The sequence below is a fragment of the Manacus candei genome, unplaced genomic scaffold (assembly GCF_025592945.1).
Source record: "Manacus candei isolate 608988 ecotype Guabito, Panama unplaced genomic scaffold, ASM2559294v1 h1tg000008l, whole genome shotgun sequence".
NCBI lineage: Eukaryota > Metazoa > Chordata > Aves > Passeriformes > Pipridae > Manacus > Manacus candei.
The window spans coordinates 29,758,035-29,774,685 of NW_026138056.1; positions in this window are offsets into that span (position 1 = coordinate 29,758,035).

Genomic DNA, 16,651 nt, shown 5'->3' on the forward strand with positions numbered 1-16,651 from the left:
TCCTGGCTGCCCAGCCAGCCAGCCAGCATGGGAAAGAGCATCAGGGCCAGGCAGGGGGGCAGCAGGGCTTGTACAAGCTGCTGGAGGCATTCTTCTTCAGAGGTACAGGACTGGCCTCAGCTTGTGTGAAGCAGCTGGTTTTACTAAACTGCATTTTCAGATGACTAAAATGGATTTTAGTGCTCATGTTTAGACACCTTAGGTTTCAGTTTCCTAGGGTGGTAATCACTAAACCAGCAGTTCACCTCCAGCAAAATGAGGAGGCCCTGTTCCCAGTCATGCAATCCTGTCATCTCTCTTTTGTCAGCCCTGCCACCTGTGAATGAATGAAGCCCTTCAGTCACTAACCAAGTTGGTCACTAACCAAGCAGAAACTTGGCCCTGAAAGAAAGAGCTGCCTAGTTTTCTGCTGGGTCAGTGAGTTGTATCAGCCAGCAGGCAAGTCAAATAAGCTCCAGGGCCACCACAACTGAGAAGGCAGGGTCTTTGGGAAGAGGTTTGGGTTAGAGGAGAAAGAAAAGGAGGAGAAGGAACAAGACTTCCCCCTTATGGCAAGATCAAGCCACTGGATGTGCTTAGGTGCTCATAGATGCTGCTTTGGAGGTCAATTTACATGTGTTAAACCAGGAATGCACAAACTCTGCAGGAGCCAGCAGCTCTGCAGTTTGCTGCAATCCCTAAATTCACTTCTATTTTATATAATAATAGCATGGTCCTAGTTCCACATCTCTTATTCATGTAGAAATACTCATTAAAGAAGTTTTAGTAAGTAATTGGAGAAAAATCTGAGTTCTCAGCCTGCAGGGTTCTGCGGTTTGAGGAAACAGAAGTATCTTTTGAAGATATGTTGAGGTACATTCCCTAATTATAATTTGTGTATAGTATAAACAAAACTCATTATAAACAGAATGCAACTTTAAACCACACAAGTGTAAATTTCCCATGAGTTACTAATGCAGACAAGTACCACGGGTTTAAACGAGCTCTTCCAGTGTCCCTCCCCTATGTGGTGTAGTGTGCTCTACCTGTCTGAAGACAGGGCAGATCCTCATCCTTGCTAAGCTCCCTCTCCCTGTACACTGGAAAAAATAAATTTGAATGGACTGATGTGTTTCTTTCTTCACAACAACCCTGCATTGCTCCTAACCACTCATCCATCTAGTGTGGACTTTGTCCTCACTTAACAGAGTGTATTATGACATGGCCTGGAGCTGCCTACAAAGATAGCAATTATCCTCCTATATGTACACTGTTGGCCTGGTTTTCAAGAAGACTGAGCAGTCCTACTTCTTTAAAAAGCAAAAGAGCCTGAGTGTACCATCACCTCTGGAAATCAAGCCATTAGGGATAGGAAAGGGACTTTAAAGGAGTGTGGGGGCTTGTAGGAAAGCATTACTTCCATTCAAAGAGCACATCAGTAAGAACCTGCCACCATCAAGGGGACAGAATAAATAATCTAATAGAACTTTCTTACAGGCCAGAAAATCCTGTGAAAGCCTGGATGGCTGCATGCCACATCTCTGAAATCAGTGACAAATCACATTATGGTTGAAGCACATAAAACAGTTCTGTCAAAGCAATGGCTCTTAGCATGCCCGATTTGACTGAGACGATCACTGTTAGTTCTGCTGCCAGGTTAATACTGAGGCCTTAAGGGCAAGCAAACTACCTTCTCACTGAAGTGTTGGCCCTAGGCTTTCTCCAAAGGAGAGAAGTTTACTAAAAGGACAAAGTCATTCCTTTTGATGCCGTCATGGGGGAAGCTCACTTCCATACTTTTCACCAAGGAGGAAGGAGAGAAGCCCAAAGTAGTTGCTGTATCTGCTGAGCAATGCCTGGACCCCCAGTCAGCCTTAACAAATAACTGATCATCCCCACTGTGGGGTGTGCTGCTGGTGCCCGGCTGCAGCTTCCGACTCGCCAGCCTTGGAGTGCCTTGACTTGGCTGCAATTACTCTTTGGGAGTACAGCTACAGGGGAGTGGAGCAAGGTCTGCAGTGCATCTGCCCACCACTTTTCCACACATGGCTTTCCACCCAGGAATCCTATTGTCATGAGACATTACATTTTTTTAGGCTCATCAATTCTGGTGACACAACCCAGCAATTTATTTTTAGAGAGAGTGAGCAGGTGTTCATGGCAGCATTTTAGCTGACAGTGCTGCAGTATTGCTGTTCAGGAGTACCGTGTTGTTCTTTGTATTTTGACTCATTACTAGAAAATATGGTTATTTTTAATGTTTTACCTGATTTTAGCTTTAGGAATGGCCTGAATGACACAAAGGAAAACACTTGCACCCTTAAATGGACTTTCATCCATCAGATTTTCAACACGCTAGTAGGAGAGTGGAGAAGTAGTACTACTGACTCATCTGTAGCATTGATTGTAGATGATGGTTGGGAAAGAGAACGAAACTAATAAATTAAAACTAATGACCATGACGGATTGAGAAAATATTTTGGTTCAGAAAATTACATCAAAATCAGAGTTTTTTTCTACAAGTATTAGAAATCTGCATATAAATTATTCAGTCAGAAAATTGGTTGCTAGTATTAAAATAATGTCCATCTATATTCACAGTTACAAACTGTTTTCATTAATATTTTTTTTTTTGCATAACTACCTTAAATAAAATCTTTAAGGCTGCTGTAATATAATCCTCTATCAATATTTTTAAACTGCCGCTCAAGAACATGTAGGATCATAGAGCTCATTTTCTGAGAGAAACAATACAGTGAGTTTGACCCAAGCCCATCTGAATGTAATTACTAGGATGGCAAACTGTCTTCTAATGACATTCACAAGCCTCATGCTTGAATCTACATATTACTTAGTCTATCTGAACTCCCACTCTTTGTATTTGTATTTGTACCTATGCCATTTCAGTTTGCAGCAGCAAAGTTCAGGACATATTGCTGGCTTTGGGGAACAAAGGACCAATTTCCCATCACTAAATATGGACAGAGATGCTGCTGCATCATATGTATAGAGACTGAAAACCCTGTCAAGAAATTCCAGCCATTACCACAGAGAAGCCCATTACAAATATCTAGCCTGATCGCAGGGCAGGTATTTGGAAGCAAATCAAAACCTGCCTGAGGAACTGAGTAAAAAAAAATATTTTTCCAATTCACTAATGCTCATCTCAACTAATAGCCCACCTTCCAAGTGTAACATACCTGAACATACTGTGGCCATTAATGCTCAAAAGTAGCTTTTCACAAAAAAAACCCAAACAAACAAAAAAACCCCAAACCAACATTATTGAAAGGCAAATCAATGCCATTGCTACTCTGCCACACAATGAGGTAAAAGGTTGGTTCTTGCAAAGACTAGAAAAATTTCTTTGCCTTTAGGTAAGAATGATTAATTATTACTCACAAGATACCAAAAAATACGGAGAGCAGAAAGGAGGAGGGCTGAGGTCTTAGTCTAGAGCAAGAGCTGTGATGGTGCAGGAAGTGAATTACGTTTCTCAAGGTGAAAATTATCCTGCTCTGAGATCAGAAATTAGTGGAGAAGGCAGTGCAGCCCATTCCCACCCCAAATGGGAAAGGGCAGGGCCTGTCTAATTGGTTCATGATCTGATTGAGGAAAGGCTCAGGTCCTGGAGAGCATGGAAAGAGTCCAGGCAAATGCTCAGTTTGAATGACAAATACTTCACCAGTGTATGACTTCACAGCTGACTGCATTTAGGAAGAGGTTTGAAGGATTACAGCCTGGAGTGGTTGATCTTTCCCACCTCCCTTACCAGGAAGCTGGAGGTCAGATTACAGGTTCAGAGTTCCACGCTAAATGTCTTATGTGGGGTCGGGCTCATGACTATCTGCCTCAAAAGAAGCACCATCACAAGGGCTACAGGTGGGAGGAGTGACCACGGGTGCATCAGCTCCTTGGAAAGCAGCAGCAGCCCACAGGAGGTGAGCTGAGCCAGTGTAACAAGAGTCCAGCTCCATACAGTCTTTTACCTTTGAATTCTGTAATAGTTTGTCTTTCAGGCTTCTCCAATGGCTTTGAATTGTCAGGCAATCAGAGGAGAAGCCTGGAAGAGCTGAGAAAAAAATTAATAAGTGTACTTGGAATGAAACCTGAAGAATGATTTTATGGCTATGTATGTCTCCCCTCTCTGTTGATATCTTACAAATAAGAAAAAAGGATTTGAAAAATAACCTTGAAGTTAATTTTTAATACAGGAATCATAATTAATTAAAACTGCAGAAATTAATTTTGAGCTAAATGCATACTTCAGGTGCCCTAAGATAGGGATGTATTTAAAATGACAAGCAAACAAAATCAATTATATAGACAGAAATTACAGACAGAATAAAATTTAAACTAGTCATTATTTGAAATGCGAAAATGTAATATATATGTTTTAAAATAAGTTGAAATATTTTTCCACTTTCTTTTCCCACCTTTTTAAATCATGTGGAAGGAAACATGCCCCAGGCAAATTCAGGAACTATTTCCTTTTTGATAAAAAAGTCTTTCTGTTTCAAAGGCTATCTGCTCAGAAATACAGCTAAAGCTATTTCAAATTCAGGAGGAGTAAAGCTTTTGATTTAGTACAGCGTTAATGTTAGGAAAGACATTTAATCCTCAATTTTCTGAAGTGTCTTTAAACAACTGTCAGATACTACCCTATATCAGTATGCAACATTCACTCTCAAAAATATCTGCTACATTTTTTTTTTTAACAAGGTGAATATAAAATGAAATAAGCCAACTTATTATCTTGGTTAATATTAGCTCACTTCCAAGGGAGCTGTTAGAGGGAGTCAGTTGTCCTGTGTTGGCTGGAACAATCCTGGGATGCAAACCCTTTTTATGACATTTTCAGACATTTCCATGTCTTAGAAGCTGTAGGCTGCATAGCCCCCCTCTGCGTTTGATGCCTTGCACGCTCCATGGTGTACCTTCTGGGATACTTTTGGGGGGTGTTTCAACTGCAGTAAAATCTGATCTCCCCATCTCTAACTTATTGGTATTGTAATAGAAGAAAAATTAATAAAAGCTCATAAAATCATGTAATCTGGTTGGCATCTGCCATGGTTGTTCCCCTCCATCTTGTCTGCCTAACAGCTCTCCTGTGCCAGCAGATGAATTCCCATGCGGTATTAGTCTGGACAGGGCCTGGAAATGATGGAAGGTAGGCAGAGGGAGAGAAAACCTTCCCTCTTCCATATATCAGTTGTCCTAACCACAGCAAAGGGGACACAGAGACAGAGGCTTTCCTTCTAGTTACAGCTAGTGGCAGCAAGCCACAGCACTGCAAAAACACTCCGCTCCCTTATTCAGTGTTGTGCTGGTGCCACTACTTTTTGACTTATCATAGGGTCTGTATCAATTAGCACCGATCATTATTTATAAAAATGTGATTAGTTTTACTGTTCTCAGTTCCTTGAATTGGTGACCAGATCTCAAGAACTGATGAAGAAACAATATGCTATTCCATATATATCTGTCAAACTACAGTTAACTGCTGAACTGCTGACTTCTGGCCTTTTTTCCTTCACTAGATCCTTTTTCTCCCCTTCCCCACTGGCTCACCACAGAGATATTAATGTAATTACTGGGCAAGACAAATCAATGTGGGTTTTGAACTGCCTGGGTGTTATGTTCATGCCCTCTTTTCTGAGGCAGCTCTTGTACAGCCAGTGCAGGGAAGCAGAAACATGCTCTCTAATGACCTCTCCCAGTCCTCAAAGGACTGAAGCAATGCAGGAGATCGTTTTACCATTATAGTGGTAGTGATACAGCAGTTGAAATGTCTGTCTGAGCTTCTGCTATAATATAACATATTTCAGGAGTTCCCAATGCAGCACAGAAAATGTCGTTCTACTTTTCACTGAGGCTTATATCATAAAATCAGAAGCAAATCCTTAAAGAGCTTAAGATAACAATCTGGTTGGGTTTAATTTACGAGAAGTCTTTCTTGTAAAGAGAGCGATTAAGGATTTGCTTTGTATAAGCTCCTACGTCTCTGTCTACTGGGATCATAGTTGGGTATTCCTTTGTCTTTGTTTTAGGGTGAGAAGCCTGTGTCTCCAGACCTGGTGTGCAGCACCACCTTGTTTGACAGCAACCATCTACCATGTGCACAGCTTGAGGGGCACGAAGGCAAACAGTGGTAGAGGGTGTCTGTCCTGGACTTTTACCACCTTCCTCTTAGGATGGTCAATATTCTAACACTGCCCTCTTGAGAAGCTGCCTTTACAGGGAGCAAGGGCTATGGTGAAAGCTAGTGTTATTTTAACCTCAAGAATTACTATATTCAACTGAGATAGACTGTGCTGTGCAACATTTAGCTGGCATAATTCTATATACACATAAACCTGGTTTTAATAAAGCTGCTATTTTGCAAGATGAAAGAAAAAAAAAAAGGGTGGGTGAGAACACCCAGAGTCTTCCAGTAACTTTTTTACAAAAAGGAGAACAGCAGCAGCAGATCATCAAAGATTATAACATATCTGGGGAGATGCAGAGACTGCCCTTCGAGACATATTCCCATAGGGCATTTCCATGTCAGCTTGTTCCTTGGTGTACTTGTTATGAAAACTATCATTGTTGTTCCAACATTAAGAATTCAAATTCCATTTTGTGACTTCCTTTTGTATTATTTGCCATTTCAGAAGATGCTATATTCCTATAAAACATTACAATTTTATGGTGCTGAAGTGCTAGAAGGATTTGTAGTGACTTTCACCAAGCCACCTGAAAAGTAGGTCAGTGGCTATACATGTTCAAGAGAACTGAAATGCTACAGCAGAAACTGAGTTAATCCTGATGTATATGATGAATACGCCTCCTAACCTTGCTGCAGAGGACAGTGTGGACATGAATATATCTTCATTAATCTTTTCTCAAATGGTTATTTCTAGAGGGAAAGGCCTCTTGACATTTTCATTAAATACCATGGGGCAAAATCTGTTGAATTTGTTGGTTCAAACAGAGGCATCTAAATCCAGATTTAACCTATAAACTCTCATGAGGGGCAAATAAAATTTCATGGAAACAGAAGAATATGTCATAAAACTTAGTTTAATTAATGTATATGTGGAATTCCACTTCCCAAAGTAAATCTGCAATTAGCTGTACTTACATAAAGGACAAACCTCTCATGGTGATGGTTCAGCTAAATGTGTAGATTTAGGTCTAAGCAGCTACACAAAGATGCTGTTCAAACCCTGCAGGAAGGCCCTGGTGTATTCTGACTTAGTGAGTTTCCCTAGAGCAGTTCTTCCCTGCTGTATTTCATTTCAGCCTTAGTTTGTTGCTTTTAAATGGCTATTTTTAAAATTCTGAAATCTCTTTATAGCTGGCAGGTAGAAAGCGTAGGCTGCAGGCAGAGAAATGGGTAGGGAAAAGGAAGGAAGGAGGGAAAACAGATCTGAAGTATGTCAGAATGAATGTAAACATTACATAATGTAACATGTAAACTCTTTTAAACCATATTAAAGCCTTTGCAGATAGAGCTGACACCAGAGGACAGAGCAGGGACAAACACACTAAGCTCATATATAGTGCATGGAATTGCCCTCAGAACAGTTCTCATTGAGCCATAAACCCTTGGACTAATGTGATGAAAAAAGGCAAATTATGTGCCAATAACTTAAAATAAAAATAGAAACATCCAAGTAACTTTAGGTTGTCTTAGATGGGGACTGATGGGGGCAGAAGAGGGACTGTACAAAGTATTTCGGTGGTCTCCTAGGTGGTGGGTAAACATGAGCTCCTGGTGGGATGTGTGGCTTCAGGGAATAACAGTGGGCTCAGAGAAGCGGGAGATGGACAGGAAGAAACAGAGCAGTAACAGACCCATGACTCAAATAACATCCAGACTTCGAAGGCTGAGCATCAGAAAGGCAATGGGAAAACAGCAGCAGCAACGGGTGCCGCTGCTGGGCTGACCAGCAGAGCAGGCAGTGGTGAGGGCAGTGACAACCTGGTGGCCATGAAACATTTTGTCATGATGGGGAGGGGACTGTGCTGGTGAGGAGAATCTTCTGTGCAGATCAGAAGACACTGCTGAGAGGTAGAGGTATGAGGGAGAGGACCACAATTGTCCTCCAGGGCTTTTCTTTTGGTGAGAGAGGTAGAAATATCTATTAAAAAAATCTAATTAGTTTGTAAATGAGGGGATATCTGAAGTGATCCATCACAGGCTATAAATAACACAGTTCAGAAAACAAAGTTCTTACAAAGATTCAGTGGGTGGAAGCTGAAACTGAGTAAGTTTGAGCTAAAAATAAAATGTAGATCTTGACCAGTGAAACAGCTTATGACAGGATGCGGTTAGCTTCTCTCTCACATTAAATCTCTAAATCAAGATTAGATTTTCTTCTGCAAAAAAATGCTCTCATTCAGTCAGCAGAGAGGAGTTCTGCATTGTGTTCCCAGGGTAAAGGGCAGAATCCTAGAGAGTTATGCTGAAGCCTGCAGTGATGCACCCTGGGCTTAAAATCTGTGACTCTAGAATAACCACCCTTGAGCAATATGTGATTAGAAGGGTTGAAAATGTGTATTAATTAACACTGAAAAGTTAATCAAAGTGGTTTGGTAAATCAGGCAACCATAAAGGACAAACTATAAAAACAAATTAAGTTTCAGCACTAGAAAATATGTAGGAAAGAAAAGCGTTTCCAGAGAGTAATATTTCTCCTTTGACATAGCCTTGTGTAAGATAATTAATTTATTGTAGTTTTCTGTGGGTAACGCATACTTAAATGTTCTTCACTTGTGCTTAGGTATATGAATTGCAAAAAGTCCATGGAGTGTAGGGCTATGTGGGATTATAGAATTGCCATTAGGCTGTATATTTTGAGCACAGTCTCACACTGAAAGCAGGGATGGGACTTGGGTCCTTCTGCACAGCAAGATTTTTTCTCTGAGTGGAGGATGTCGGCTTCTGTGAGACGCAGCTGAATGGCTCCAGCTTTGACCAACTGAGAAAGGCTGCAGATGAATTTTCTACAGGAAAGTAAACCTTAGGAGCATGTAGATGCTTGTGACATCCTCTTGGGATTTCAGTCCTAGAGTCTTAATGCTTCTGGTTAATTGTCAAGTGCCAAGTCTACATCCATCAATTAAACTAGAATGATTACAAACTGTCTCACCCATTGTCACAGAGGCAAAGGTTTCTTTCAGCTCTAATAAATTAAATTAAATTGGCTCAAACCCTGCAACCCTAGACAGATTGGCTTTGTGTTGAGAGGCATTAATTTGATTGACACCTATCCGGTTGACCGGGAATGGTTACCAGAATGAATATCAGACAATGGGGTTTTGTATGTTATGGGAGGGATTTTACAGCATCAGCACGTGGATGTGGCACCTGGGAGAAGCATGCAACCAGTTATGTAGCATTACTGGCTTTAGGTTAGAATATAGGAGTCTTATGAAGCTCTGAACACCTGGCTAAATATGTTGTTGCTCTTTCATCCATCTCAATTCAAGGTATCAAGCAGGAAACACTGTGTATCTACAGAGATCAGTAATTCAGTAAGAAAATATATTTCACGGAGGAGATTTTCTTCACAATTCTTCCCAGTTAGCTAATGCAGTGGTGACCACCAACACCTACAGCTTACCTTTGTTGACAGGAAGGGGATCTAACTGATCTTTACCTTGTCTGTGTGTTTTAGAAAGTCTTTTACACTGTAACAGCTTCCTGCTCACCAGAGCTTCCTGTTTTTTAAGTTTCATCAGATCGGTGTCTGCAAGTGTAAGTCCCTATATGGCATCATGTGGTAATTCACCTTTGCTAAATGTCATCTACTTGAATATACTCTGAGGAACTGCTGCAGTCTTGCATTCCGTATGGGAAAGCTGTTTTGCCACACCAAAAGCCACACGATTGTGATCTGGCAGCAGATGGTTGCATAGAATCATAGAATGACTTGGGTTGGAAGGGACACTAAAGAACATCTAGTTCCAAGTCCCCTGATGTGGGCAGGGACGTCTTTCTCTAGACCAGGTTGCTCAGAGCTCCATCCAGTCTGACCTTGAACACTGCCAGGAATGGGACACCTGCAACTTTTCTGGGGAAACCTGTGCAGTAAGTAGTTGTCTGGGAGCAGTTCAGGATTGGTGTCTACAGTCTGACTTCTCAACCAGTACAAATCAAGATGGTTTTACATAAGCCATTGGGCATTCTTCCTCCTCAGGCTCTGGCACATTGGACTTGTGAGATGAATGGGAAAAGCTTGAAACAAGATGTGCACATTTAAAAAATTTACTCAACTATTTTAAAGGTGCCCTTCACTACCATGTTTTGTAGTTGAATTACACAGCTGTGTAATTCAAAATGCAGTTAATCTGGCTGCAATTCTGCAAACATTTGAAATTAATGGTAGATAGCAGGGGAACTGAATGGCTCTGGTTATATGAAAATCATATCCTAACTGTATAAGAAAGGCCTAATGTTCTGACTTTGTCTAATGAATTTAGGTACAAAAGAATTGAAACTGATAGTAATCAAAAAACAGATTACTGAGGAGGAATATATCAATAATTTCATCATGTAAATCTAACTGATTGTCAGATAAATTGCACTTAATGGGGTTTTTTTCTGGGCTAGTCCTTGTAGGTTACCTCATCCTGAGAAATGTTGAGTCAAATTTAATTGCAGCATTATCTTCCACCCTGTGTTACTAGAATCCCCGATCTAGAAGTGCCGCCTCTGTCTTCCTTCCTTTCAATGCTTTTGCTGTGATTCTCATAGCAGAGGCACAGGTGGGTGTAACCACAAGCAAGGCCTCCAGTGAGGAAACAGAAGCAGCCTGTGCAGACAGGGGTGGTGGCAGATGGGGGTGATGGTGGATAATGGTGCTTGTGGTTTTTCTCAGCACTCTGAAGATAAGGGCTCTTCCTTTTTTATCAGTTTCCCTTTCTCCTCTCAGTCATGCAAGCACAGCAGATTTCAGTGGTTTGCTGCCGGCTTCTTCATGTGCTACAGACTGTCATATCAGTCAGTAAGAATGACTCGTGTAGCAGAGCAGTTGGTGCTGGAGATCCTGTGTCAGTACCATGCGAAGAAGCTGTATTTTCACGCAGTTCATGATATGATTATGTAATGGCACTGGAAGTTTACGTCCTATGTCCAGGGAGGTGTTTGGAAGATGCTACCTCGAAATCTTCCTTTTGAGGCTGAAAGATGAAAAATCCAATACAGAAGTGGCTTATGAGGCTTTGCTACCTCACAAAGGAGAAGCCATGCTCTAGTGCTTGGTAAGACTGAATGGACAGGACATGACTACTCTGACAATGGAGGATTTTTTTGGCATCTCTGTGTTAGGAACTCTTTTTTGTGGGTAGCATAGCACGCAGAGAACTAGTGCCATTTTCACCTTCCCAGACTAAGCCATGGATAGAAATAATAAAATATGGGTTTTTCTTATTATATTGGCACAGGCATGGCTCTCCTGTAGATGAAATTGTGTAACGAGATATTAATAATTTCTCTCATATTAAGTTTGTGCCTGTAAGGATGAAAAAATAGCTCCTGATGGTGTCATCACATGCAAAGAGATGATCAAAATATTTTTTTAAATTTTCAATATCTAGCATGTTCCACACTTTGCTATTCAATACTACATTCCAGCTGTCATTCATAAATTACTTCAGCTATGTTCCCTTCTTTAATGATAAAAGCACAGTCCTCAACAAAAGCTGGCTCTCAAAACAGTGTATTCCATTTTGAATCAGTTAATTTTATGCCTACATCTTGACCCGCAATAAAATATATGTGGAATAATTGTCTGCTGGAGTAGAGTTTATGCTTAACACCCAAAGTAATTAAAACTACATGAGGACGGTTTTGACAGTGTACTTTATCATCGGGACTTATTTTCCCATCACACATTCAGAGGGCAATTTGATGGCCATGTAAACAATTAATCACCTAGGAATGAACAAGGAAAGCTTTCTTAACAGTCCAGAGATTTCATTTCCTTAGCAAGCCCATCAATACATAACAACAGCAGCATAAGTACCAGTGCCACAGATATCACATGGAAGGTGCTGGTTGGTAGAGAAGCAGAAGAATTTGGCTCCCCTTTTTCTCCAAAAAAGCTACAGTCTGCTCTACTCTGGCCATTTTTCAAGGAACAAAAGTGGTGAGTTACATCGTGCAACACAAATTGCTACCAGACACTCATGTTACGAAGACATGTTCTTAATCCATCAGGCCATCATTATTTCATGACATGAATGCTTGAAGTAGCTGACATGCAGCATTCACCTTGGAATAAAGATGCATGTGGACTTGGCTTCTCCGACTAGGTGGCATTCTCCTCCTTCTTGTCCTCCTGCCAGCCCCTGTCTCATGTTGCATGCTGTGCTCCTAATCCTGCAATGTGGTAGCAACTTCCTCCTCCATGTCCTCACCTGGCCCTGAATGCTGTGTGTTTTCACAAAACAGGTTAAGAAAGCAGTGGTCCTTTTTGGCTGCTATACAGGGTGGTTGCTCCCCAGAAAGACTTCTCTCACGACTACACATAGTGAGAAAGATGGGGTGAACTATTCAAACAAGCTGAAATCTAAATGCAGAGCAGGTCTCTGCTTATGGAACCCTATAGGTTGATGCTTGTAGGATCAACATACTTGTGCCTTGTGTCTGCATAGATATCAAGAAGACACCAAATGCATCAAAGGTTAATGCATGCAAATGAGGACACCAGAGCACTGTGGATGGAATTTGGCTGCATGTCCTGTGGCACACCTGCAGCACAGTGCCATGGTGGTGGAGGAATTTCAGCATGCAATAGATCTGCTAGAGATGTAAAGCAGTATGTAGGAACATGATCCTCTGCAGAACTTGGACAAATGTGAAAGGGTCCTCCTGCTGCAATAAGGGAAGTCTCTAGTATTGCATCCAGAGTGTAGAAACTCTAGTCCTGGATTGTCTAAACTTAATCAAAATTTGTCCTGGATTTGGGGTAGAAAATCCTTATTCCTTTCCTTGGGTTTCTCTCATTCCTACCACTGTCAAAGAAGCACTGCAAGGAGTAAAATAGGGAATAGGTTCCTGGAGAGCCTGGGATACACAGAGACTTAATGGCAGAGTAAGAGCCTTGGAGATAATGATGTACAAATTCACCTTTATCCTCAAAGGTTGAGACTGGAAAGTGTCGAGTACTGAGATGAAAAAGACTTGCGAGCTTTGTTTTGTTTAGAAATATGCATTTCAGCAGAGATAAGCAGAAAGGCAGTATGTACCATGGGAATAAAATTACCAAATATAATTATTACCTTTTCAAAAACAGAAATTCTTATTGTTGGTTGTTGCATTGTTTTTTTATGGTTTGATTTGGTTTCTTTTAAGTAAATGCCTAAATAAAATACCTTCATCTAAGGACAAATCCTCTGAATTCCTGGGTTCTCAGTTCAGTTGTTGGACCATGGACCTTCACTTTTAAAAGTTTTGACTAATTGTACTGTGGATAGTTGAAAACACAAAGCCATGCAGAAATCTGCTGAAGCAGAATTTGTAACAGAGCTTTTTGCTGCTGCAGCAGCAGTTAGCAGGAGTTGAGTGAGCTTAACCCAGTCTGGCAGTGTTTCTGTGAACAGCGACTGCAATGCAGACATACCCAGAACAGGAAAAGAGGAGCGGCTGCAAATGATGAAGAGAAGTTAGAGTCTATCCCACATGTCACAGATTTACTATGATCCTAGGCAATTGCTTGAAAACCAGTATATTCTGAGGTGTTTCCCCAACATGCTCCTCATTTTTACACACTGCAGGGAGCTGGCTTTTCTGTCCCTTTCTGAGTTAGACATCAGCAGAGGGGCTCTGGCTGGGTGCAGCATGTCCCTGCTGGATGCATCTAATCTAGTCTGGAAAGGGGCCAAGCAGAAGTGATAGCTGAGGGCTCAGAGAGCTCAAGTGGAAGGCAGGTTTCTGTGTCTGGCTGAGCCTCTGCAGGCTTTGCTGGTATTTTATTAATTGGCCATGTAAAGGGGTACCCTCTTTGGAAAGGGCTGAAGAGGATCTAGAGTAATCTTAGTCTGCCTGGAGAAGACGCTGAACTAGTTTAAAGTGCCTGCCTGGTTGTCCTGGCTTAGGCTGGGATAAAGTTAATTTTCTTCTTAGTAGCTGATAGAGTGTGGTGTTTTGGATTTAGGATGAGAATAATGTTGATAACACACTGATGTTTTGGTTGTTACTGAGGCAACAAACTGAGGCAAAAGTCAAGGACTTTTCAGCTTCTCATAGCGCCCTGCCAGTGAGGAGACTGGGGGACACAGAGGGACATTCCGTACCCTGGTCAGAGGGACATTCCGTACCATGTGGTGTTGTGCTGAATGATAAAACTGGAGGGAGCTGGCTGGGGTGTGGTGACCCCCTTCTTGGGGACTGGCTAGGCATTGGTTCAGTGGGTAGTGAGCAATTGCGTTGTGCATCGTTTGTTTTGTATATTCTTTTATTGTTATTAGTATTTTCCTTTCCTTTTCTGTTCTATTAAACTGTCTTTATCTCAACCTGCAAGTTTGAGGTGTTTAGCTGCCTACGGGGTTAAACCAATAAACTATCATAAATAAGCAAAACGGAATAGGGAAGCAAAGTCCTTCCTCCTCATCCCTGCTGATGAGGTGTCTGAGGTTAGAAACTAACTGCCTGAAATAGAACTACCAGATAGAGAAGTCTGAAAGATTTTATATATATGAAAGAAAAATACACTGATTTATATTGTTAAAATTCCAATGTGCACAAATAAGAGATCAGGATGCTCTCTGGTTGTAAAGGTTTTTTGTGTCTTTTAAGGGAGAAACTCCAGAGATTTGTTTAGAATAACATAACAGAAAAGCAAAGAAGATCCAGGAATTAATTATTTCTTTATGAGGACTTGTTAATTAATTCTTAATTAAGATGCGGTGTAAAAAGAGTTTGTTCTGCACCCACATCATTTATTTACTGAAGGCTGCTTCCCTAGTTAAAAAAGGCAGGGCAAAGCCATTTATATATTTACAGTCTTATAACTCCTTCTGTATAACATGTCTTGACTGGCAGGATCACTGTACCTTATCCAAACAATATGAAATCAGCTGTTCATCATCTCTTGGAAGATGAAGATTCATCTTCTTTAAAGAGAACCATTCTGAGTAGAAAAAGAAAAGTTCATTGTAATTTATAAATAAAAGCCAGATATTTTCTGCATGGATCATTGTATTTAAATGCAAATGTAGCCTTTAGATTATGCTCCATTAGATGAACAGGGTAGTGCTTCTGAAAGGATATTGCTGATTTCTGCAATATTCAAGTTATATAATATGAGTTAAAAAGACAACTCTACAACACTCAGCCAGTATTTTGGTGTTATAGGCATTTAGAGTCACTGCTAGATGCCTTCTTTTGAATTCAGTTTGTGTACTCCACTGGGTCCATAGAATGAAGAGATCTAAAATATACATGTATAGTACAGACATACTGTTCACTTTGTGTAGATGTCTTTGGTTCATAGCAGAAATTAATTTCTGACTTACTTGTAATTGTAAAGCTCAGTCTCTTTGCCAGTTAATTGCTGCACTAGATTGTGCTTCACACCATACGGAAACACCCTTTTAAATATGCAAAGAAAAAAGCTAAAAATAAATCACAGCTGCTGTTAGATGGGGGTCTAAGATACAGCCAATGCAGGGGAAAAGAAAAAGGAACCGTCTTAGTTTAAATACAGCTAAACCACTTTTCATATTGAGAAGTTCTTTTTCTGTTCTCCAAATTATTCATTAATAGTATTCAGAACAGAGAACTTTAAATATAAAACACCGAGATAACACCAGTAATTACAACATGCAGTTTCATAGCTGTAATATTTTTGTACTCTGGGTTACTTTAATGATTACTGTAATAATTTGTATTAGGCTTATAAGGACCAATTTATATTAACACATGTTTTTTGCTGGTATGTTCAATTTAATTCCAAACCTTGATCTTAACTTGCAACAGCACAGATCTCTGTAGGTGGAAATGAGTTTTCTCTTTGTAGCAGTAATTGCTCCTGACCAGTAATGGTAGCTTGACCTCACCCACACAAGATCAAGTGAATATATTGAGCCCTGACATGTTACCTCTGATTTCTTACAACCAGCAAAGTACAAATCTGAGAAACACCTCACTACGCTCTTCATGTTATCCAGAACAGATCTGTGAGGGAAATCTATCATTTATTGCACAGTCACATTATTCTGCATAATGCCGACCTCCCCCAAACAGCAAATTTTTTCCTGTGTCAGATCTGTGGGAACCCACAGCACAGGAGTGACAGCGAGCAAGGGGAAAGTAAAACCTTTTCTCTCCCACCTTTTGCTTTAAACTGCCGCAAAACTGCAGTATTTTTTTCACTTGAGCGGTCTAAACTGAACAGCAGCATAACCTTTATTTCACTTGTGGTCTTTGCAGGACTTGCCATTCCTCTTTTTAAGAATGGAAAGGAGGGCCTGGGCCCTGGCCCCTCCTTCCCATGGGCAGCAGCAGGGCTGGCTGAGCCCAGAGCCCACTGTCACTCACCTGCCCACGGGGAAGGAGAGGGGTGAGGATGCGGGGCTGGTCCAGGAAGAGGATGGCACAGCTGGCGGGGACAGCAGGGCAGGAACCCGCAGGTGTGCAATGACTACAAAGGTAGCCTCGGTCATGCTGTCAGGTAGGGCA